Genomic DNA, 25,673 nt, shown 5'->3' on the forward strand with positions numbered 1-25,673 from the left:
GCCCCACAAATTCACTCTCCTGCTGGTGATAGCCCATCCAAAGTGACAACTCTTTACACAATGTGCATGACAATCAAGCTGGGCTATTTCCTGCACAAATCCAGGTTCTCACATCCCCCCCACCCCCATACACACACAAACTCACTCTCCTGCTGGTAATAGCTCATCCAAACTGACCACTCTTCAAGTTAAAATCCAAGTTAAACCAGAACATCTGGGGGGGGGGGGGTAGGAAAAAACAAGAGGAAACAGGCTACCTTGCATAATGACTTAGCCACTCCAAGTCTCTATTTAAGCCTAAATTAATAGTATCCAATTTGCAAATGAATTCCAATTCAGCAGTTTCTCGCTGGAGTCTGGATTTGAAGTTTTTTTGTTTTAAGATAGCGACCTTCATGTCTGTGATCGCGTGACCAGAGAGATTGAAGTGTTCTCCGACTGGTTTATGAATGTTATAATTCTTGACATCTGATTTGTGTCCATTTATTCTTTTACGTAGAGACTGTCCAGTTTGACCAATGTACATGGCAGAGGGACATTGCTGGCACATGATGGCATATATCACATTGGTGGATGTGCAGGTGAACGAGCCTCTGATAGTGTGGCTGATGTTATTAGGCCCTGTGATGGTGTCCCCTGAATAGATATGTGGGCACAGTTGGCAACGGGCTTTGTTGCAAGGATAAGTTCCTGGGTTAGTGGTTCTGTTGTGTGGTATGTGGTTGTTGGTGAGTATTTGCTTCAGGTTGCGGGGCTGTCTGTAGGCAAGGACTGGCCTGTCTCCCAAGATTTGTGAGAGTGTTGGGTCATCCTTTAGGATAGGTTGTAGATCCTTAATAATGCGTTGGAGGGGTTTTAGTTGGGGGCTGAAGGTGACGGCTAGTGGCGTTCTGTTATTTTCTTTGTTAGGCCTGTCCTGTAGTAGGTAACTTCTGGGAACTCTTCTGGCTCTATCAATCTGTTTCTTTACTTCTGCAGGTGGGTATTGTAGTTGTAAGAAAGCTTGACAGAGATCTTGTGCACTGCAGCAGACATATGACACCTGGCAAGAAAAGGACGTAAGGCTTTTGTTTGAGAGGCTTTGCTGTCAACCTGGGTGGAGGTGGGGGGAAGCAATTTAAAAGGTTGGGAGACATCAGATCAGGGTCACAGCTTGCTACAACTCCCCATTTAAGCTAGGCGAGGCAAGTTACAGTGAGACAGCAACAGACGTTACTTGCATCTACACTACAGCCGGGATCCACGCTCTGAGATCAATCTATTGGCGGTCAATTTAGTGGGTCTAGTGAAGACCAGCCAAATCGACAGCAGAATGCTCTCCAGTCGACCCCCCTGTATTCTATCCCCAACGAGAAGTGTAAAGTAAGTCAACGGAATAGTTTCTCCCATCGACCCCCCATGGTGTAGATCCTCCGGTAACTCGACCTCAGGTACGTCAACTCCAGCTACGCTATTCACGTAGCTGGAGTTGCGTAGTGTAGATCGACTTACCACGGTAGTGTAGACATAGGAAGAAAGATAATCTTAATAAAAAGGAATTTGGCTTACATGGAAATTCAGTGGACAAGTACTATTGATCATTTTATTGTAAAGTTACAGAGGAAAATTCACCCCAGTGTAGAGGGGCAGTGCAAAAGCTATGCACAACTAAGTGTCAGTCTCAGGACAGGACTTATTGAATGGATATAAGTGGTGCAGAGGCTTTGTGCTGGTCCTCCGCAGTGGGGTGAATTTCATTCACAGAACAGTAATTTAGGGGCAGACACTCTGATCAGTAACTGGTAATTGTTTCTGAGCACATAAATTCTGTTATCCGGGAGTGAATGTTGACGGAAGGGACTGGTGAACTGCAGATTATGCTGACTGGTAAACCTAGGTGTGGAAGGAACAGCTGAATGATAGGAAGAAAGAGGTGAGAAAGAGGAAGGATGGTCCAGTGGTCAGGACACTAGCCTAGGGCTTGGGAGACCCAGATACAAGTCCCTGCTTGCCAGACCTCCTACGTGCCCTTCAGCAAGTAACTTAGCCTCTCTGTGCCTCAGTTCCCCCTCTGTGCTACTGGGATACATTAAAGATTGTGAGACACTCAGATGCTAAAGTGCTGAGGACCACATAAAGGCCTAGAAAAGACAGCAACTCCAGCGGAAATGAGGCAACAACAGATTCAGACCCACTAGGTCTTCTTCCCCTCCCACCATGAACCAGTTTTGTGCCCTTTCTACAAGGAAACTGGAACAATCTACTGATATTTCTGACGCTGGGCTCAAGACTCAGTGCAGGTGACTTCATATCATCTCACAGAAGCCCTGATTCAGAAAGAGAGAGTTAAATGCAGACAACTTTTAAGGACATAAGGTGCCCCTTTGCTTAAAGTTAGGTACTTAAGTTCCTTTCTGAGAGAGCGAGCACAAGAGAGTGAGTCTGCCTCCTAGGTTCACCATACACTCACACCAACATAACAAACCAAAATTTTTTCTTCTCTTTTCAAAGGCCAACATTTTCTCTGAGTCCTGAATGAAAGAAAGAGCCATTTCCAGCTGCAAGTGTCTCTGTGAACATACAGTATGGGACAGATTGTGGAAGCCCTGCTGTCACTGTTGAGCACTTACTCACCCAAGTAGTCCCACTCACGTCCACATAAGAGCTCCAGAATCAGCCCCTACGTGAAAGAAGAACTGATAGGCAGATTAAATAAGTAGAAGATGAATTTCAATACAATACACTATACACATTCATAGAACGCAAAAAGTGAAGCAAAATTCGTAGCCAATTTATTCATGATTTTTTTTAAAAAAAAGTGCAGTAAGAGATCATACACATTTTTCAGTGAAAAGAGAGAACTACAGAACCATGCCAAGCTGTCTATAAACTAGATTTACATTAACCCAAAGAATCAATTCCCCCCTCTCTCACTTACCTTTCAGGGCATCAGACTAATCTTTCATGAGGTTTTTGGTATTTTGGGTCAAAATCATGCATTCGATTAGTTTTTGGCACTCTTTTTTGTAAGAATCTGCTTTAGGGAATATATTATGATAATATCTCCCATTTTTTACCTAGATTACCCCTTCCAGCCGCAGCCAAAAGACAAACCTTTGCCAAGTTCTGCATCTATAGTATTTCATTGCAAGTGCTCCAGGCAATTAAGCAGCATGCTTAAAAAGCTCCTGATATGAAATAGCTAATGCTAGTCCAGAAGTTTATAGGTATTTAAGAAGCAAATACTAACAGCGAAGCCAAAATAGCCCTTTAACCACTAGTCTTCTCAAACCCCTCCCTTCTTCGTCTCTTCAGGATCCATGTTTATCATCGTTGAAGGCTTTGATATTTGTATTGAGAGGTCTCGAGGCCTGTTTTCATAAAGAGAGAAAAATATATCTATTTCTTTATAGCCTGTGCACTTTCTTTAGCTCTTCCTGGCTGGTTACCAAACCTATCTTTATTATACCCGACCTGCAGAATTCGGGTGATGTTTATCTCTTTCCCCCCCTCACCCCGTATTTTTCTTTTTTAAGTGTTCCAATTAAAAAGCATCACTTTCTACTAGTCACACATTTATACGACATATCTCTAATCCTGAAAAAGGTCTTCCCAAAGCCAAGGAATAAGTCACAATTCTTCTTTTCCCCTCCTTTAGACTCTCTTATGTGGTGTCTTGTATTTTACTTTAAAAAAAAAAGCGTGACACCTGCTAGCTCAGGTTGCCAACTTTCTAACTGCACAAAACCGAACACCCTAGTCCCCCCCTTCGCTGACGCCCCGCCTCCCGCTCAATACATTCCCCTTCCCTCAGGGCTCATTCTCTCCCACCCTCACTCACTTTCAGTGGGCTGGGGCAGCAGGTTGGGGTGCAGGAGGGAGTGAGGGCTCTAACTGGGGGTGCAGGCTCCTGAGTGGGACCAGAAAGGAGGGATTCAGGGTGTGGAGGGGGCTCCAGGCTGGGGCTGAGGAATTCGGAGTGTGTGTGTGGAGGGGGGGGGAGGGTTGGGGTGCAGAAGGGGGCTCTGGGTTTGGGGGAGGGCTCAGGGCTGGGGCAGAGGATTGGGGCACCGGCTTATCTTGGGCTGCTCCAGGTCAGCGGCGCAGCAGGACTAAGGCAAGCTCCCTGCTTGTCTTGGCACTGCGCTACACCTCAGAAGCGGACAGCAGGTCCAGCTCCTAGGTGCAGGGGAAAGGGCAGGAGGCTCCGCATGCTGCTCTCGCCCGCAGGCACCACCCCCCTGGCTCCTTTTGGCCACAGTTCCCGGCCAACGGGAGTGCGGAGCCGGAGCTGGCTGCTTCCATGATGTCAGGACAGGTAGGACTAGCCTGCCTTAGACCCGCAGCACTGCCGACCAGACTTTTAACGGCCCAATGGGCGATGCTAACCGGAGCTGCCAGGGTCTCTTTTCAACCGGGCATTCCGGTCAAAAACCGGGCACCTGGCAACCCTACCGCTAGCAAACTAAAATGTTTTATTTGGGCCTCACAACAGCTGTCTTATAAAGTTACAGCAATTTAATTGATAACAATGGCCAAAGCAAGGAAGTTACAAAACTATGCAGAACACAGATAAAAGCAAGTCTTGAAATCACCATGAACACATTTGACCTTTGGCCTTGGATATTTATTCATTAAAAAAGGCTGCAACTTTTATGAGGCATTATAGTTTCTTCACAGTCATTCCTCTATAGCTATTAACTGCATAAAGCCAATTTAGCTTTAATCAAGGACATTTGGTAATCAATGATCCACCTATGTTGCTCAGTCATCTGATCTGTCTCAAGGTCACTGTCTTCAGCAACTAGATAAGAATTACATCATCTGTCCAACTATAGGACAATTACATCAGCGATCGATATAGGAGGTCTCTGCATACTATCAACAAATTCACGTTAGAAATGTGTTACAACTGAACAGGCAGTTCTTACACTACAAAATAAAACTCTTGTTCAATTCAACCTGAGTCTCAGTTCAGATTAAGCTAAATAACTAAAAGTGAAATAATTACATTCACTAAGACACAATTACATTACCAATAAAGGATAATTCACGAATGGTGCATTATAAATTAGTGATAGACAGATATAAATATAGATATAGCATTACTACTTCTCCCATACCCCTCCTCCCCATACCATTATCTGGGGTCGGGTCATGGTACAAGCATCCTCCATCTTTGTCCATCCAAGGCAGCACTAGGCTTCCACAAGCTTACAATCTTCTTTGATGCAATCCATCCATCTCTTCTTCAGGTTTCCTCGGGGTCTCTTTCTTACTACCCTCTCCTGCCCTGCTATCTTCACCAAGTCCTGTTCATTCATTCTCCGTATGTGTCCAAGACCGCAAAATCATGCTTCCTAAATTTTGTCAGCCACATCATGGACTTAGATTTCCATCCTACTGCTTGCATGTCAAAATCTCTCTCTTTGTGTAACTGTTTATAGCGCAATGATGTCTCATCTCGAACACCTGAACACACTGACTCAGCCTTCTCATTACTGCCCTTACTTCTGCACACCGCACAGCATTGAAGGGTACACCATTGTTCTATATACAGTTGGCCTTTTCATCTCAGCGGCATACAGTTGTCATACACAACACCTTATATGTTATCCCATGGTCCTACAGCACTCCGAAGTCCAGACTGTGTCTCACATTCGAGCTCACCATATTCTAAAACCAAGCCACTGAGGTACTTGAACTGATCAGTCTGGGTTAGTCATATTCCATTAATTTCTATATCCAGTTTTCCTGTGGCACCTCTACTGACCCACATGACCTTAGTCTCAGTCATAGTCATTTTCATGCCATGCCAGCTTACCTAGTCATACCACTGGTTGACTATTTCCTTTAGGTCTTCTTTTGAAGATGCCCTTATTGCTATGTCATCTGCATATAGCAGCCTCTCACCTTTTCCCACCGAGGGCTTCCCGCTGATGTAGTCCAGCAGTATGATAAACATGAGCAGACTGAGGACCGACCCCTGATGCAGACTGATTGTAACTGCAGAGAGGCTTGTCATTCCAACACATGTTCGGATCACTATTTTAGGTGATCTGTGTAGCGCATTCATCACAATCATCATATTCTCAGACCCGCCATATTTTCTCAGCACTAATGTGAACATCCCTCTGTTCACTATATCATATGGTTAGGTCTATAAAAGCCAAGAAGCTATCCTGTTGGTCCTCTAGATCAGAGGTGGGCAAACAATGGCCCACGGACCACATCCGGCCCAGGGGACCATCCTGCCTGGCCCTTGAGCTTGCGGCCAGGGAGGCTAGCCCCCAGCCCCTCCCCTGATGTCCCCCCACCCACGCAGCCACACCGCCAGCGCTCTGGGCGGTGTGGCTGCGAGCTCCTGCCAGGCAGCGTGGCTGGCTCCAGCTAGTAAGGGGATGGGGAACAGGGGGGTTGGATAAGGGGCAGAGAGGCAGGGGACAGGGAGCAAGGGGGGTTGGATGGGTTGGGAGTTCTGAGGAGGGCAGTCAGGGGGCAGGAAATGGGAATGGGCAGGCGGCCAAGCTGTTTGGGGAAGCACAGCCTTCCCTACCTGGCCCTCCATACAATTTGTCAACCCCAATGTGTCCCTTGGGCCAAAAAGTTTGCCCACCCCTGCTCTAGATGCTCCTCTATCCCTTGCTGAATTACCAACATAGTATCTGTGGTTCCTCATCCTTCCATAAAGCCGAACTGTTCTTGTTCAAAGAGGAGTTCCACCGTTCTCTGAATCCTAGAGTCCAGGATACAGTTCTGGTATCTTCACCCATGCAATAGTAAGTTTATCCCTTGATAGTTTCCACATTCATGGATGCTTCCTTTTTTAAAATGTGGTGCTCACAGCTAGCTAGCTCAGGTCACAACCTCAAAGAAGTGTTAGGTGTACCAATTCACTTGTGTGCGAGTATCAAATTGATATGAAGTGGGCTAGTAGACATAGATCCATTCACTAGTGCTCAAAGGAGTCAAAAGAATGCCAACAGGCATTGTAATGGGATCAAGCCAATTCACTTGTCTCTTAGAACAGTTCAAAGGAATGCTAGTGCTATTGTCTTTTCATATCTATAACTTGTTGATCTGCATTATATCTGTGTACCCTTAATGCTTAATTAACCCTAGATCAGAGGTTTGTGTTAACATTATGATGAGAATTTGCTTGATGTGTAGACTTCCTGAAAACTAATGAATGTTATCTGTATTGTTCCCACTTATCCATCCCTATTGAAATGAGTGGCCGGCAATTACGCTGTGTGTATCACTGTGACCGAATTACTTGTGTATGCATAGAAAGTGATTTCAAAGCAAGAGCCATTGTACTATTCAATAGGATTCATATTCCCAGTCTACATTTCCTAATTTTTGTCATCAAAGGAAGCACCCATGTTGGTCAACAATCTTGTCAGCTTATTTGCTGTGAGCAAGATCTATAAATACTGGTCTAAGGGAATAGTCTTTCATCTCTGAACTGCTTGGATTCTGTCAGGGGGAACCCTAAGCGATTGGACAGAGGTCCTCAAAGCCATTTTAGGAAGTCCTAAGAGTCTTATGGAAAACTAACAGATTCTACATCACTGCTATCATTTGGACTACAAACTGTGAGTCACCTATAATGTAATTTACCTGCTTTAACTTCTCAATAACTCTCTCTTTTTTCTTAGTTAATAAATCTTTGGTTTCATTTGCTAAAGAAATTGCCTTCCATGTTGTCTTTGGTGAGATCTGAAGTATACCCTGACCTGGGGTAAGTGACTGGCCATTTGGGGCTGGAAGAAACTAGTGTGTGATGATTTTTGGTTTTAATAACCTTTCACCATTAAGTCCAGTTTGTCTGGGTGATAATACAGGCTGGAGTGTCTAAGGGGACTGGCTGTGGCTCCATGGTAAGCTAGTACAGAGATCCAGGAGCACACATTTGTTGTTGATTTGGTTAAATCTAATTAGAGTATACCACCAGTTTCGGTGTGTCTGCCCTGAGATTGGCCTTCTCAGTCGTGACCCATTCCAGGCACCGCGACACTTATGTATTGAGACCAGCGTAGTCTTGCACCAGTCAGCTTGTCCTGACATACAGCTTTAACCATTCTGCTCACCCATTTTATGTCTCTCACCCAAGACTTCCACTGGGCCACTATCACTTCATCAGGTCCCACTGCCTTATTGTTCTTCATTTCCTGAACTGCATTTCTCATCTCCTCCTCCATTATGTCAGGCTTGGGCACCACGTTAGGAACACATGTTGGCAACTCCACAAAAGAGATCTGCCTTATTTAAGAGACTCTCAGAGTATTGTTTCCTCCTGTCCTTTACTTGTTCGGTGTTCCAAAAAGTCTTCCCGATCATTATTTACAACTGGCATTGCAATACCATCCTCCTTCACTTTGCGTCTCATTTTTCTATATTGTAGATCTTTTTGCCAGCTGGTTGTGGATTGTTTACAAGCTCAGGGTAGAGATTATCTCTGGCACCTTTTTTGGCCTTCTTTGCTTCCCTCTTGCTTTGCTTCTCTGTATTCGCTTTCATGTACAGTCAATGGCTTCATTTCTTTTTCTTTACATGCCATTTTTCTTGTTTCAGATTGTTACCTACATTTTGTCAGTCCGCCACCACTCCTCTCTCTCTCTCAGCCACAAAACCTTTTCTGGCAGAGCAATCCACACTCTTTTGAGATACTTGCACTCCTCTTCAGCCGATGCCAAATCTGTTCCCAGATATTTATTCTGGACTGCTTGCACAAACTTTTCTACCACACTTCCCCTTAACTTCCTGTACTTTAATCTTGTTTCTTTTGAGCTAAGTTCCTCCCTGTCCAACGCTTTACAGCAATCTTTGCCAAAAGAGGCTTGTTTTAAAGTACTATCAACCACTAGGTGTCACTTTGAGGTCCATAACTCTACTCCACTGAGACTTCCTCCCCAACATCATATCAAATCTGGCTTTTGTTTCCACCAGCAACAAAAAACAAAATGACTCACCCTCTTTTGGAACCACGTATTGGCTATCATCCATTGATTGGCAATATACACGTCTAGTAATGTTTCCTCTTCTTCATTCATGATGCCTATGCTGAAATTTCCTAGTACATTTCATACTCCCTTTGGGTTTTGCCTCAGTGTGTGTTCATATCACCCGGCACCGCCAAAAGTTACCCTGGCGCTGCTGTGTCCACTAGCACCTGCAAGTCTTGATGAAAATTCTTCTTCGTCAGGTCTTTGTTGAGCTGTATATATGGATATCACAAGCAGCGCTCTCTTCAACTTTCACTCCTACAGCCATCAATCTGCCACTTACCCTACAAACGTCAATCACCTTCTTCCTTAGCTCTCCTCTCACCATCACCCCGATTTCATTATGACTCTCTTTGTCACCGTGTAGGAGAGCTTACAATCTAAGCCCAACTCCTTCACTCCTAGCCCATTGTTTTTCTGTAGGTACAGAACAGCCTCTCTTTACTATCATATCAGCAACTTTCACACCTTTACCAGCCAAATTGGATACATTCAGCATTGCTGCTTTTATAATATGGAGTTTCTTTGGCTGTGCTGGTTCCTACTTTTCATCTGACTGAAGTGGTAACCCCTACAAGCCTTGACCAGGTTGGTTCCTATACAAGCATATAGTTAATAACAGTCCTTGTCGCAAAAATTAACAGCAGCCGATAGAACAGGAGACCTGGGAAGCAGTAATATTAGACCAACATTTTCACATTTGGATGCCTCCCATTAGGCAATAAATGAGCTGCTTTACAGGGGTACAGAGCAGCATAATGCCCACTGCAGTTAAGCGAGGGGTTCCAGGTGGGCTGACCACTCCAAAAATCAGGCCACAGCTTTAGACACCCAGATGTGATACTTCTGGCATAAATGTATACAGTCCTGGGCTGTGGATGAGATTTTCACACCTAACTCAGAGTTTAAATGCAGTTTTTAAAATGTAAGTTAAATTATATTTTTACACAAACATACTGAAATTTCTCTAAGGACAAAAAGTAATTTGGTCATTTTAAGTAATGGCTTTTACACATATATTTAGTCTTGCAGGGCATAAGATGCATAACTTGAATAAGTCCTTCCTTTCCTAGGGCAGAATTCTACTTTCAGATAGAGACTGTGGGTAGCTATTGACTCCGATATCCTGTTTCCCCTATATATATAGTTTCACATGAGTAGTGAGGGCAGAACAGTGCCTATTCAGAGATCCATGGTGCCTGTCTCAGAGTGGAATTTTACCTTAAACAATGAAGAAATGCATTATAACAACTATCTTATTCATTTAGGGCCAATTCCTGCATCCACTTACTCAGTCCTTACTTACACAGACTCCCCCTAACTTCAGAATAAAGACCCTAATCCGACAATGAGCTCCATAACAGAGCAGGAGTCTGCCCCAGCAGAGTTCACTGCAGAATCAAGACCTCAGTCCTTATTTACTATGTTAGCTTTTATTGTCTGTAGGTCTTGACAACAGCAAATAAACTAATGTCTAAAAGGTACCTGAAAGTTAGATACTTAGGGCCTGATTTTTCCCTCGCTTACACCAGTTTTAGCTGCCTAACTCCATTGGCTTTAGTGGAGGTACTCTTGATTTACACCAGCATCAGTTAGAGAAGAATTAGCCCATTGAGCCTGATTCCCCACTGTATTATCCTAGTTTTACACCAGTGCCACTCCAATGAACAATACAGTTAAACTGGCGTGAAACTGGCATAACAGTACAAAAAAAGATATTTTTGTCAAAAAAGCAGGCTAAACAGCAGAATCCCTTACTCAATCCTTATACAGGCACTGGCTGCCTCAACAGGAGGTTTGAATGAAGAATAAACTGCAGACTTTGGCCTTTTATTTTTCCATCATGACACTATGCTCCTTTAGAAAACTCAGCCTAAAGCAAAGAGCGAACTCCTCACAAGTAATAGGATGTTAAAATGTCTGCAAATAACTTGTCTGTACAACTTACTGTGTAGTTCATCAAGCAGATAAAAGTTAAATAAAAAGTTAAATGCTACTTCAATTTCATGACTGCTAGTTCTTTATCACTGTCTCAGAATCCGACTGTATTCTGTGGAGGAGGAAACATGTCATTGTTGCAAATTTTACCTGTGATGAAAAGTAATTTATTGTGCCTAACTGTGAAAAGTAAATTGATACCATCATCTAGAAGTTTGTATCTCACAAGGGCTGTTTTTCTATTATTCTCCTCTTTTTTGGAAAGAGCTAAGATTAAAATAATGTAAAAACTTGCAAGCAATATTAAATCCATTTGGATTTCAGGCAAAGTTATGGATAAGAAAGGCTAGAAAGGGGAGACAGCTATGACACAAAACACAGTGAGAGGAGTAGGGTGATTTCTTATTTCTACATGGAATTCTGAGAGTCTCAGCTATCTTGGAACTTCCCAGCCAAGGACCTTTTTTCCTCATTAAGATGACCTTTTGGTAGCCTGATTTGTTAAACTACTGGCCAGACTTTTAAAAACCAGGCATAATCTCATGGACAGCCATCTAAAGACAACACATTGGATCAGTAAAATTGTGGGAGCTCTACAGGATGTTGGATCAAGGCCAGACTGAAAATTAGGCCCCATAACCAAATCAGCTCTGATGACTTCACCCCCCTCAACTGTTATTTACAGTACCCCAAGTCTTCTTAATGAGGATGACGATGATGATAATAACCTGCATTTCAATAGTTCCTTTCATCAGAGGAGAAACATTAACTAGTTAAGGTTCATAACACCCCGAGGTAAGTAGTGGGTATAGATGGTCATTTAATGAACCACTGAAGTACTGAAAGCTCCCATTGCATTGCAATGCCCCAACTGGCCAAAGGTGATGGGAACGCCTCCCACTATTGGCTTTTTTGTCCACCTTGGTGGCCCTCTTCTTTCTCCTCCAACTCCCTCCCCAAGCTGGCATGAAGTCTCTCACATGCTGCATGCAAACAAACACTTCTAGTCTCCTCCCCCTTGCAAAGCCGCATATGCAGCTAACCAGTCCATCTCTTTTGCCCCTTTTCCAGCTCCTCCTGACGTCCCTGCCCTCCCATCTCTCCCTGTCAGCCTCTCTCCCGTCTTACTCTTCTCTGCCTTCTTCTTCAGCTCAGTCTCCGGCTTATTCCTCTTCCATTAATATGTTCTAGCTCCCACCTCCTGCATTTCCTTATTGATCCCGCTTCCCTCCACCCACATCTGTTCCATGTTCTACTCCTTTCCATTCCTCCACCTGGTCTCTCTCCCCCAACACTCTGGCTACGCCCCTGCTGGGTACCTTCTATTGGCTTTGAGTTACAGCTAATAAAAAACCCAAAAAACGGGGTGAAGCTGATAAGATCCCAAAGCAACACCAAATAACTGTTTGGAGCATGACATGAAGAATACCACATCCAACTGAAATTACAGGTAAGATTTTGGTAGGCAGACTGTAGCCAATTGAGTTGGGATTTTCAGGCCAGATGGGTTACAAAAAGTATAATGATAATGGGACCTGTTTGACATGTTTTCTGAAAGAAGACACCTCCAGAAGGACCACACTAGGGCATTTGTTCACTAGCTTGGGGAAAGAGAGTCACCCAGTGAATCACCAACACCACACTGAGGTTCTATGGGAGGTTTCCCATCCAAGTAATAAATAAAAATGACCACTAACATAATTAAACCTCACGGTATGATTGTTCCCATTTTACAGATGGGGAAACTGAAGCACAGAGCAGTTAAGTGATGTGCCCAAGGTCACATTACAAGTCAATAGCAGAACCAGACCTAAATAAAATTAAAAACTCTGGGATCCTAGATCCATGCTCAGCCATTAGATCCTTGTTAAAAGGAAATGCTGGTCCATCTTCAGCCTGCTTAGCTTGCGAGACGACAGTTCTACAAGAGAAGATGGCATGGCTGCAATTTATGTGGATCTATATGTTGGAAAACTTTCTGACTTGACCACACCCCTGGGATAAAGAGAAACTTTATCACACCACAGCCTAGGAAGCTGTTATTTGAGGATACTGGGTCCTATTCAGGTTCACACAAATGAAGTTCTTGGTGAACACATTCCCCTGACAGCCATTACTTTAGTGAGGGCTTCATTCTGGACAAACACCAATGACCAGATTAGAGTTAGCATTCACCCCTTGACGTAGAACAAATCGCAAAAGAGGATAAACAGTGAAACCTCTCCCAATGGGTTAGGATCTAAGCTGACCACTCATAAAAAGAATAGGTGCATACATTCCTTCTGTGACAGACGCTTGAATTTTTGAAGTTATCAAACCTCTTTTTAATTAGTCCTTAGTCTCTTCCCTGAGATGGACACCTTCTGCTCACTGATATGTCAAAATGAGTTTCCAAATGAACTAACCTTGGTAAAACAGAAAAGGCACTCTTCCTAAAATTCATCAACCCCTGGAAATAATAGTCACTGTGGTCCCTAGTTGATGGCCTAGACAAATAGAAGAGCAGTCTCTACACAAAATCATGCCAGATTCCCTGTTAAAGAAAAATACCGCAGATATGGCTAAAGTCTTTGTGAAAGCCTTTACTGCAATGGTTCGTGTAATGGGAAGTGGGGACAATGGATCAGAATTCTCTTTGCTCGCCCCGTAAGTACCCAGTTCATATCGGGGAAACTGCTGATTCAATCAGCAGACTGCATTGAAAGTCCTTTCTGGGGCTAAATCTTGGTCACTTGCCAGCCAACATTCCTGATGCAATTCTTTCCCTTCCCCCCGCCCACAATATTTGAGCCACTGGGCTAGCCCTTAGATCACTGCAGCTCAATGTTGAGAGATGGTCGGTAGCCATACACAGCATTATCAGTGATTTATGACGTTGACATTATCTGCCTACAAGAGACGCACATCACCGTTGGAAGATGCTTCAAGGTAGCCAGTTTTGACTTACTGTGCCACACCCCACATGCCAAACACGGCCACGGCACCTATATATGGTCAAACATCTCAGATGCCGCTCTGCTTACATCTGTTAGTGTCTGTGATGTGATTCGGATGAGAGGTTTCCAGATCGCAAATGTTTACAAGCCACCAAATGTTAACTGGAACCAGTAAGTTCCAAAGAGACTCGCTCATCCAGCTGTCTACACAGGTGACTTCAACAGCCACCATCCTGACTGGGAATAGTCAGCATCAGACTCAAACGGAGGCCAACTCATGGAGTGGGCACCTAACAATGATCTTGCCCTCATCAATGATGCAAAGCAGAGAGGAAACCTTCCACTCAGCCAGATGGTCTCATGAATGCTCTCCTGATATATGCTGGGTATCATCCACGGATGGTCATTCCCAACCTGCATCATGTCTGGTCTTGGAAGACTTCCCACAGCAGACCTTCGACCATCAATATCGGCCTACAACTCCCAATCATTAGAACATTTAACAAGCCAAGATAAAACTTCATGAAGGCAGACTAGAAATACTACACAGATGGTCTAGGGAAAAATATCTTCTGAACCAATTTCAAAACGATCCAGGGTCAGTGTGCAGTCAGCCTTCACATCTGAGGCCAACAAGAGGATCCCACACTGCGGATCTGGCCAAAGACAGACAATATCACATATCACTGATGACTGCCCTATGACCAGATTTGATGATGGTCTAAGGGCTGAGCACTTTGCTGATGAAGTTGCTGCAAACTGGCTTGGCAAGTGCCATATCTGATAAGAAGATAGGAAGTGCCTGTTATTAGACATGGAACAGATTAAAGGACAAATCAGACAACTCGTTGGGGACTGCTAACAAGCAGGCTCCTCTTTTAGAGCACACAACCCAAGGTTGCAATGGCTGTGAAACAAAAGATGTGCTTGTGTTGCACATATAAAAGTGTCAATTGTGAGATGCATTCCACTCTCACTTATACCAGTTTCACACTAGCGTAACAGTTGATTTCCATTGAGTTACTCCAGATTTGGAGCAGTAAGTGAGAGAATCAGGCTCCCCACGTATTTAAATAGGTTTTAGTCTCAAACAAGTGACATTCAGCAGAAGTTATTAAGCAGGTTCAAATGTAGTCAGTGCATCTATATGTACAATTAGTGATGACTTATTTGAAAGCACTCTATTTGTACTCCTTTATTCTGCTTCCTAAATCTCAAATTAATAAGGGATAGTCTTGATTCTGAACCTGTTTTATCTTACTTATTGAACAAAAATGAGAAAAAACATGAGGTTATCCCTGCTAATGAAGTGTTCAGGCACAAAAAATTATACTTTGCATCTTTGAGAGGAACAAGTGTTTCAGAGATAGAGGCCAGACAAACTAGATTTAAAATTGAAGAGGAGTTATGAGTTGGATTTGGAGCGAAAACAAGTACATTTTTATTTAATAATACCAGTGTATGAGGAATTTCTGCCTTCACATAATTACAATAGTGCTTTTACCTGCTATTGGTTTCTCGTTAATTCTACAGATCATTGTACGCAAAATAAAGCAGTTACAATGCACCTAAACAAAAGAAATGAGAGTGGAAATACTGGGGAAGAAGATTGTATCTATGTGAGATATCTAAGCAAGATTTAGTGATCAATGGGATGGGTAATTTGCTTATTCAAAAATATTTCCACTAAGATTTAAGCCTTTGAGAGAAGAAAAATCTGCTTTTATTTTACACACATTTAAAACCAATTATTGAGACATGATAAAACAAATGTTACTATTAAAGCAATTTTTGACTTCTGCAGCTGCTCCAGCCCTTTCTGTGATGGGAGAAATGGCTGGTGACTCTGCATAGGCAAGGAGTCCATTGGGCACACTCCACACTTTCCTTAATCCTCCCATGCGCCACTCTTAAATAACCCTGTCCCAACACTACAGATAAAGCCCCTAAGGAGCACAACAAAATGCCAAGCAAGAGGCTGTAGATCTTACTACATGGGCTCTCTGTGTCCCAACACTACCTCCTCGCATTCACATTGGAAGCATGTGTAGCTGCTTATTTAAAGGGGTAGACAGACTTTACAGTTACATTTTCCAAGAATGCCTTTTGACCGAGTTTCTCAATCATGATTTCCAGAAATCTTTTTTAAAAATTTTCAATTTTTGTCCTTTTGTAATGCAAATGAAATTGCGAGTCATATAAATCCTGCACGGTGCAAGCAAGGTCATTGTATAGGTATACCCAGTGCTTGGACACTATGGAAGTAGGTGCTATAGGAAACCCTCAGACAGATATATTTATTAAAACCCATCTGAACACAGTGTGTAAATTACATACAAACTGTGCAGCAAACACAGCAGCTGCAAACCATATGGTCCTGTTTATATTTGCTCTTAGACACTTTATATAGTACCCATCACTGTTGTTTCTAGGTACCAACTATGGCCTGAACTGTGTTCTCAACATTTCCGTGTTCAAAAATGTTCATCAAGCAAAGTTCTAGGCTGTTTCTCTGTACAAGATCTCTGTACAAGGTGGAGAGGGATTTTTATTAGAATCACGATTGTTTGTAACACACTTTGTAGGCAGGTAAGGTTTGGATGCAAATCATGTTACAAACATTGCTTGGAAATAGTTTCAAACTCATTATCAGCCCTAGTATGGCAGAGACTGTCAGTACATTTCTGATTTAGCTTCTGACTCCACCAGAACATGTACTATGTTATAGTATGGCGGTGTTATAGCCCAGATAGCATTAGGACACAGATTGAGCTTGGCCTGTATGGATGGTACCAACTCATGCTATAGTCATATTACAGAACTGTACAATAGCCCCAAAAAGATCAGGGACACGATGATCTAGCACAGTACGTTTCACAGGGCAGACAAGCCCTTAGGGTTCATGAGAATGGAAGCTGGGAAAGGAGTTGCAAGGTAATACATGGCCAGCAGCTGGTTTAAATTGTGCAGAAATAAGTTTTTATCAACCTCCTCTCCCCCATGGCTTTCTAAACCTGGTAAAATGCTGTCTGAGTACACATGGCAGGCAAGGATGTTCTCTGTCATCCCAGAGCTGCCACAATCAGCTTGTTAGATATTGAGAAAAACAAACAAGCAAACAACAATCTTATGTAATGTTAGGGGAAAAAAGATCCGAACTGCTTGTAATATCAATTCTTATTTGTTACATAAACAAAAATTTTGTTTTTCATTCTCAAAATAAACAGTGACACCCTTGCTCCCTCATCTCCACTGAATTGTCTGCAAGCCCTCTTTAATCATTTACTTCCACTAGGGGTCAGAAAGAGTAAAAGGTTCCAGGATCCCTCAATTTTTCTCCCTTTGTCCTCTTTGAATGGCATTATGTCCATTAACCCTCTGTACAGCAAAGATATAGAAGACTATTAATGAAGTTCCACGCATCATTCAGAGGCAGTGTCTCAAGAACACCACAAAATGCACCCCTTCCTCATCCCCAGGTGGCTAACCGCACTACCCTTGCGGCAGTGTAAGGCCCTGTGAGCTTGTGATAAGCCTGGAGCCCATACCCATCTGGTTGGATACCTCAACCTGAGAACTTTATGCATATGAAGAATCAAAACTTGAGTTTAAAGATAACACTTTTTAAAGATGAAAGCAGGAAGCTCACACCTCTGCTAGGTCTATGTTTTGCGAGAATAAACTAAAGAGTAGAGCACTGACTCATGTTATGGAAAATTGTATTGGCAACCAAAAGAATTAGAACACTAAACAAAACTTTGGGGTATGAAGAATAGAGCAGATCACCAGTAAAAAACAATATCCATGTAGCCAGCACATTTCTACCATCCCTCCTCATTAATCTGCACCAAGGTGGAAATTACTGTATAATCAATGATTATTTGTCCATTTAACAATGGGGAAATGACCATACCATGTAATTGTGTGATTATTTATACCTTGAAAATTAAGATATCAGACTACTATTTACTTATTTCTAACGTTACAGTACAAAAGCAGAGGATGGCAAAGGGAAAAGAATATATTTTTGTAAAAGATTTTATTACTCTGGGTTAGAGACCAAAGATATAGTTGTCAATTCATATCCCAACCCCGAGCTCAGGACACCAAGGAAACTTACCCCTTTGCTTTGCAGTTCTACCTACAATTCAAAGATACCACCGGATGACAGTTTTAACTACTAACAGCAAGTAACATCAGCTTCTGAGTCAACGAAAAATAACCATCACTCAAATGATTTATGCAACATATACAAGTTTATTACCTAAAAAGTCACACACTGAATTTCTGTGCAACACATCTATTAATTCACCTCACCTCATATAGTACATTACACCAACACTGCAGTGAAAACCTTAGCCACTGGCTGTTTCCATGAAGACTCAAAGCCTTTGGGTTTTTTGCAGCTATGCAAGAAATGTCATGTTCCAATATTTATGACTCAACTAATGGCAGGTTTGGGGTTAGTGTATAGAATTCCTAACTGGTCTAGCTTGAGGGGGGGGGGAAGGATCAGAACAGTTTAGAATAAAGACAACACAAGAGTAAAACATTCCTGCTGGAGAAACTCTTTTCCCTTCTGCAGTAATTAGACTTTTTTCACTTGCAACATTTATTGAGCTCTCTTTTTTTTTTTTTTAAATTGGAAGTACAGAATCTCTTCATGGGCACATCTCCTTAATTTCCTGATGATCTCTAAACTAGCCATTCATTTCTACAGATTATGGCTGATGAGTAACATCAGTCTCGGGCAATATCTTATTCCTAGTCTGATTGTACCGCAATAGTTCACTGTTTGGTGTTTTATCAGGCATGAAATTGTCATCTTCTGGCAGAAACTAAATTTAGTCCTTCAGTTGCCATAGAAGATTGAAGGCCATCTCCTGAGAGATTTATTTGGGTGGCAAAGTGGAAAATGTCATTCAATTGTTAATTGTATTTTAATTCTTCCTATTTTATAATAATCAACCCCAATGAGGAAAATCACTGTGTTAATTTACACTCAGCCCAGTTTGTCCAAACCTCAGCTCAGATTCACTGGAAGGTTTGGTTTCAGTCAACCCCCTACAACCCCATTTCTGAAATTGAATCTGCTAGTGCCAGTCCTGAAATCCAAGAAGAACCCCCAATAGTTCAGTAGGGCTCTGTGCTGGCTGAAGTGTCCATGCTAGCAGACCCTACTGCAAAAACAAGGCCCAAATTTCAGCTGAGTTTCAGGTTTGCAACAGAATGGGGAAAGTTTAATCTCAACTGGAATTTTATGATGAAAATTTTTCAAAGCTCTATTTTAAAAGCAAAGTGAAGTGTATCCTTCCCAACAGACTAGCTTTCTTCTTTCACTGCCCGGCTCTCCATTCAGCTAACACTGTTCTCTATAAACAGGTTTTGAATCTTTTTATTTTGCACTATCATCTGGTAAATAAAAAGAAAAGGAGTACTTGTGGCACCTTAGAGACTAACCAATTTCATCCGATGAAGTGAGCTGTAGCTCACGAAAGCTTATGCTCAAATAAATTTGTTAGTCTCTAAGGTGCCACAAGTACTCCTTTTCTTTTTGCAAATACAGACTAACACGGCTGTTACTTTGAAACCAGTAAATAAAAAGAGATCAGATAATAAAGAGGGTTTTCTCAAGAGCAGCAATACCTTTCTTCTTTACCAGAGACAGAGAACATTTGGGTCCCAAAGCAACAAAAACATGGTGATAAATTTCAGAGAAATGACCACCTGTACTAAGGTTTTTAATTTCCACAAATGTTTTCAGAATGTAGCAAGGGAAAAATACAAAATATCATAGTCTTTCACAGGGTAATTGATTCAATTTTCAATCAAGGAACGAGAACTATATTTAGAAAGGCATAACACATTACTTTTTCTTCTGGTAAATTCAGCAGAATTAAAGGAACCAGATGGTCGAATATCTACGGAATGTTCTCAGATACATTACATTGATGTAAAAATATTAGAAAGGAAAAAATTCTACTCATACTCAGAGTAGTCCTGCGCAGACCACACAGTAAGGAATGAGATCACCATGAACAGCTATAAAGCAAAGTACTTTGACTTGTGACTAGTTATAGAAAAACTGACATAATGAACTTCTGTGAAGTCCTTTTCCTTCCAATATGCGGGGGGGTGGGGGGGGAGCTCTTCCCAACTTCTCACTCCACCAGTAGAGAGACCTCCCTGAATGAATTACTTTAATATACATAAAGGAATTCCTTTTAACAGCGTTTCACTGCAGATGAGTCAGTGGTCTAGTCACAGGTGCCCTCACAACAAATAGTTCATGGCTAGGCTCAGCCCAATTCCTAGAGTTCTAAACTAAAGAGAAAAGAAGGAGGGTTGTCTATCAGTTAGGGTGCCAGCCTGGGACTTGGGAAGCCTAGGTTTAATTCCCTGCTCTAGCACAGGTTTCCTGTGTCACCTTGGGTATATCACTTAGGCACCTAAATTCCAATTTTAGGTACTGGGGCAATCCACAAAACTCCTGCATGGCTGCAACATAACCCTGTAAGTGCCTAAACTCACCCAGCATCTCAGTTTTCAGGGTAAAAGTTCCCTAGACAATTAAGTTTCTGCCTCTGGGCATGTGCACTGTTGCCCTTCTTTATGCATCCAGATGTCTATCTCCTGCCTAAGCCCCACGGTGATCAGCAAACTGGGGGAAGATAAGCAGAAGAGTGCCTATCTCGCTTGTGGGGCCCAATCAAGTAGCGATGCTCGATGCTCGGAGGCTGCCTAAAGATCAGGTTCCATTCAAAATCTGTCTGGGGGTTGGAGGGTTGGAACACTCACCTAGGATGTGGGAGTCATAGGTTCATTTCTCCCCTCTACCAGAGGTAGAGAAAGGATTTGAACAGGGGTCTCCCACCTCTCAGGAAAGGGCTCTAACCACTGAGCTATAGGATATTCTCACATGAGGGTCCCTCAGTCTCTCCTGTTGAAGCTGTTCCGCTGCGGGTAAAAACTTACGGAGACACTGGAGCAGACACAAAGAATGACTCTATAGCCTGGCAGATAGGGCACCCACCCATGAGGGAGGAGAGTCAGAGTCCAGTTGCCCTGCTCCAATTAGCCTTTAATTATTTATCCAAATTGGAAACACTTCAACAGGAGAGACCAAAGGAGCCTCCCCCACACACAGAATATCCCATAGCTCAGTTGTTAGAGCACTCTTCACAGAGCTGGGAGACCCCGGTTCAAATCCTCTCTCTCCCTCAGGCAAAGAGATGGGAATTGTACCCAGGTCTCCTACATCACAGGTGAGTTCTCTAACCACTGGGCTAAACATCATCAGCGCAGTAAGCAGCACACTTCCTACTTCCACAGTTTTGTGTGGACTGAGAGGCAGGTGCCTACCTCATTCGCACAAGAAACCCAGGAGAGGGGTTCCTGGTTGTGGATCACTAGCAGGGATAAGCACCTCCCGGCAGCCCAACTTAGACACCTACCTCCTTGAGAGGGGTGGGGCTTAGCATTCCCCATTTCCTCAGCATCCGCCACTGGCTAGCTTAGGCAGTTCCCCACCTGGCATGACGGCTTTTGTGGATCACATTCTCAGGCACCTATTTCGCCTCGTTCACTGTGTAGGGAGCCTAGGCACGTAACTCAGGATTTGTGGATCTCAGTGTAGTTCCAGTGATTTTCATAACACCTGACTTTTAGACATTGTGATGCTCAGCACTGCAACACCTAAGTCCCTTTGTGGATCCAGACCTTAGCCTCTTTGTGCCTCAGATCCCCATTTGTAAAATGCCCATTATAGCACATCCCTCCCTCACAGGGGTGTTGTGAGGATACATACACTAAAGATGGCGAGGCACTCGGATACTATTTTAACGTACCTTAGATAGATAGGAGATATACTTTAGTACTTATAGATTATCTCTGGAAGGAGAGATTGTCCCTTCCCCAATATACAAAAAGTAGTAGTTTTTTGGGGCGGGAAATCGTTTACTTTGAACTTCACAAACAAAACAAAATTCTGCCAAAAATTCAATTAAAAAATCGCTGTTTTAAACACATCGCAGATATAATAGCAGCACTGTTCTCACTGCTATATAGCTACGGCTATGCCAGTATTTCCAGTATAGCCACTTTTATTTAATTACTAGGTTTTACGTTTTTAAAAAGAAAATCATTTCAAGATGAAACCGGATATTCCAGGCTCTTAGCCCACAAGTAAAGGTGGTCACTGCTGACCTCTGAAGCATTTGAACTGTGAGAACATTATTTTGTGCTATAAACACTATTAGGAAAGCACTTACAGAACAACAATGTACTAGTATAGTGGATTTAAAAGTATTTTAGGCAGTGTCTGTGTGTGTTGTATTGAAGACAATTTGAGATTTCATACTCTACAGGTTTGTAACAAGGAACTGAGAACAGGATGATAACTGCAGTACACAAATCTTGACTAAACTGAACAGACACTGGCTTTAAAAGAGGCTCAGGGAAAAATTTTAACAATACTTTTTTTTTTCTTTTTTCAAATTAAATATGGGAATGTTCTGTAATGATACATCCCTAGAAAGTATTTACTGAAAAGATTTTCCTCCCACTTACCCATAAACCATCCACCCCCCACAAAATTGATGGAACTGTATATATCAGCCTAAGCTGTTTAATTCAAGTTATAAATAGCTATCCAACGACTGAAGGATTTATAGCCATAGAACACATTATATATACATTGTATTCATTTACCTTTTTTTAATTAATCTGATTCTCATTTACACCACGGGCACTTTACATAGCTCTGGCAATGTAAAAGGGGCCTTTAATGTAAACAAGAACCAGGTAATTACACCCACTTTATGGCCTGTTTACACTGCCAGAGCAGTGTAAAAATCACCTTGTGTATATGAGAATCAAGTCCTGGAAGTTTAACATTGCATGGTGATCGGTATCAATGTGCAAGACATGGAAAGAGGCCTATGGTGACACTTAGGTAAAATTCCAAATCCCTGACTTCAGTGGAAGCTTTCCCTGTGTAAAGACCGTAGAGTCAGAACCTAAAGGAACAAAAAACATCAAAAGGTAACCTTAAATGCATTAATTTACCATATACCACTTGCATGGTTTTAAATGGTTGGGTGAGGCCATTGAACAGAAATGAGATTTTAACTCCTAACGGCCTGATTCTCTGTGCCTGTACCTTGTGCAGTCATTTACATTAGTGAAGGAAATGTATTTACATCATTGCAAATTGGATGGGAAATGCAACCAAATCAGAACAACAGTGTTTTGTAGTCACCCTGAGCTAGTATAAATTGCTGCACATGGGGAGGCCAGTGGAAAGTCAGGCCTATTAAAGTTTGCCAACACAATCCAGGAAAATTAAGTTTGTGCCAAAGTTGATGGCTTGACGTGGACCATTACTGTATCTTCACCATGTGGAGCACCACATACTATGTATGCCCATATTAAAGCAACTTTTTTGCATTATGATTGCCATTTTAACATTACAGCAGATGGACACACTCACCAGCAGATAACGATATACTGTCAATACTTTGATATTATAACTTTTACACAGTAAAATAAAATACATTTGTGTTTGCCAAAGGGGAATAGTAACAGTCTGGGTTTTGTGTCTATGAAGCAAATTATTTGAGTCATTAAAAATGTATAAAAGTACAAGCAAAGACCATGAACAAGTCCAACATGCTCCATCTATCTACTAAAATTGTATCTGCATTTCAACAGGGACTTTGGCTTCAGAGTCTGACATTCTTCTTACATACATAGAGCAATCACATAGAAAGAAACCGTAACAATATGTTTTCACTACCAACATTAAAGAGAGAGCTCTGTAAAAAATCCACCCTCACAAGGGGAGTAGCTACCACCGCTAGGAGCGCACTGTCCACACTACCACTTTACAGCGCTGAAACTTGCATTGCTCAGGGGGGTGTTTTTCACACCCCTGAGCAAGAATGTTTCAGCGCTGTAAAGTGGCAGTGTAGACAAGGTCTTAGAATCAGATCCTTAACCTTTAATAACCAGAGTAACCTCAACTACCATTTGAGTCACAAAGCACTCTCTCCTTCGTAAGATGGTGCTATTAACATAGCACTTATACAGAGAAACGCATGACAGCATAGGCTGACTTCAAACGCAGGTTTTTGTTGTTTTTCTTTACAAGTCATGCATTTTTGTTCAATTCACTGTCTGGTGTTTCACAGCAAATAAATTTCCACAACCATTAAACTTGCTGAAGATTAAAAGCAAGTAAAATTCCAGCCAGAAAAGAATTGGTTAAACACTCAATGGATATTTACCTACCAATATGAAATTACCAATAGATGCAGAATTAAAGGTTTTCAAAGAATAATCCTGTAAAAAATACATGAAAGTAAGAGTCACCAAAAAAAGTGTTGATACAATATTAACTCTGATAAAACACAGATAAATGATGGGTCCGTGTAACACTGGATCAATTTGTTAAAGGGACACTTGTAAATTTAAACTATATGTTGTAAACAACCAACTTTTTAACTTACACATTAATAATATTACCACAGACTATTAAAATGAAATAACTTTAAAATCCAATTTCCTTTTCCTTATTCCTGCTCTTTGTGTACTTGTTATATTTCTCTCAGCATACACAATGAAAACCAAAGCGAAGTTACTAATGTATATAAGTGTTTGCAGGATCAAGCCCTTCTTTAGAATGTCTTTTTGGGAGTAGAGGAGGGAGAAACAAGGAAGATGGTGAAGTTTAAAAGGGGATAGAAGTAGGAGAAATAGGGAAGATTCAGATCAGTAAATAAGGCAGGCAATATTATAAGAACACCATTCACTTTTTAATCATACTTCTTTCTGAATACGCTTACCTACCAGGGTTACAAGTAAGACTGAGCTTTATTACAACTGAGATTACAGGAAAATGTATTTTAAACATTTTTCCCCTCAGTTTCTTCATTTTATACACTTTTGGCCTCCTTCTCAGTCTCATTAAGACCCCTTTACACCACTCTGACAGGTAAAGTGGCCTCATAGTGGGTATAACTAAGGCTAAGATTTTGTCATGGTTATTTTTAGCAAAAGTCATGGACATGTCAGAGGCAATAAACAAAAATTCACTGAAGCTGTGACCTGTCTGTGACTTTTGCTGCTGCGGCTCCATGGTTTCCCACCGCCACCATGGTGACTGGGAGCTGCAGGGTTCCCCCTCTGCCCAGGGCAGCTGGAAGTGGCAGGGTGACCATATTTCCCAAAGGAAAAAAAGGGACACCCCCAGCCACTTGCCCGAGGCATTTTCCCCACCCCATCTCCACAAGGCTGTTGCCAGTCACTGAAACCCGGAGGCGGACCCCTCAGGAGTCTGTCACCTATTGCTGGAACCTTGCGGGGTGCCCCCTGTCACTGGAACCCTGCCAGGGACCCACTGGCTGCGAGCTCCAGAGTCCCGCAGCCCCTGGGGCTGATGCAGAGAGTGTCACGGAGGTCTCTGGAAGTAATGGATTCCAGATTCTGTGACTTCCATGACCTCCGTGACATAAACGTAGCCTTAGGCATACCCCTTTACTCTGCCACAGCAATTGTAAATGGTGGTAAATAATGGTGGTGATAACCAGGGAAATGTAATTGTAAAATCACAAATATCAGCAAGGGGACTGAGTGGTAGGCCTTATCAAATTATTTGGTCATTTTTACACTGATGTCAAGCCAACTATGTCCCTTTAATAAAAAGCTTTTGAAAAAGGTGGATGCTATCAGGCAGCTTTAACCTATATAACCTATACAGAAACAGAACAAACTCCATTCAGACGCCTTATAATGCTGGCTGCATTACAGGGGC

The 25,673-nt window shown here is 42.3% G+C and overlaps 1 protein-coding gene across 14 annotated transcripts in view; it reads right to left on the reverse strand.

Moving 5' to 3' along the window:
• Positions 1 to 25,673, reverse strand: part of ATXN1 (ataxin 1) — a 279,929-nt gene that overhangs the window by 151,807 nt on the left and 102,449 nt on the right. Inside the window, exon 5 of one of the 14 annotated variants that reach the window (XM_073331969.1) lies at positions 24,152 to 24,202. The exons of 12 other annotated variants lie outside the window; for them this stretch is intronic. The gene's annotated coding sequence lies outside the window, so the exon portion shown is untranslated. Of the gene's footprint in view, positions 1 to 2,613; positions 2,635 to 24,151; positions 24,203 to 25,673 lie in introns of those variants that run through there. One more of the 14 variants, XM_073331970.1, reaches the window with a different exon arrangement.

Source organism: Lepidochelys kempii, chromosome 2, assembly GCF_965140265.1.
Source record: "Lepidochelys kempii isolate rLepKem1 chromosome 2, rLepKem1.hap2, whole genome shotgun sequence".
Taxonomy (NCBI): Eukaryota; Metazoa; Chordata; order Testudines; family Cheloniidae; genus Lepidochelys; species Lepidochelys kempii.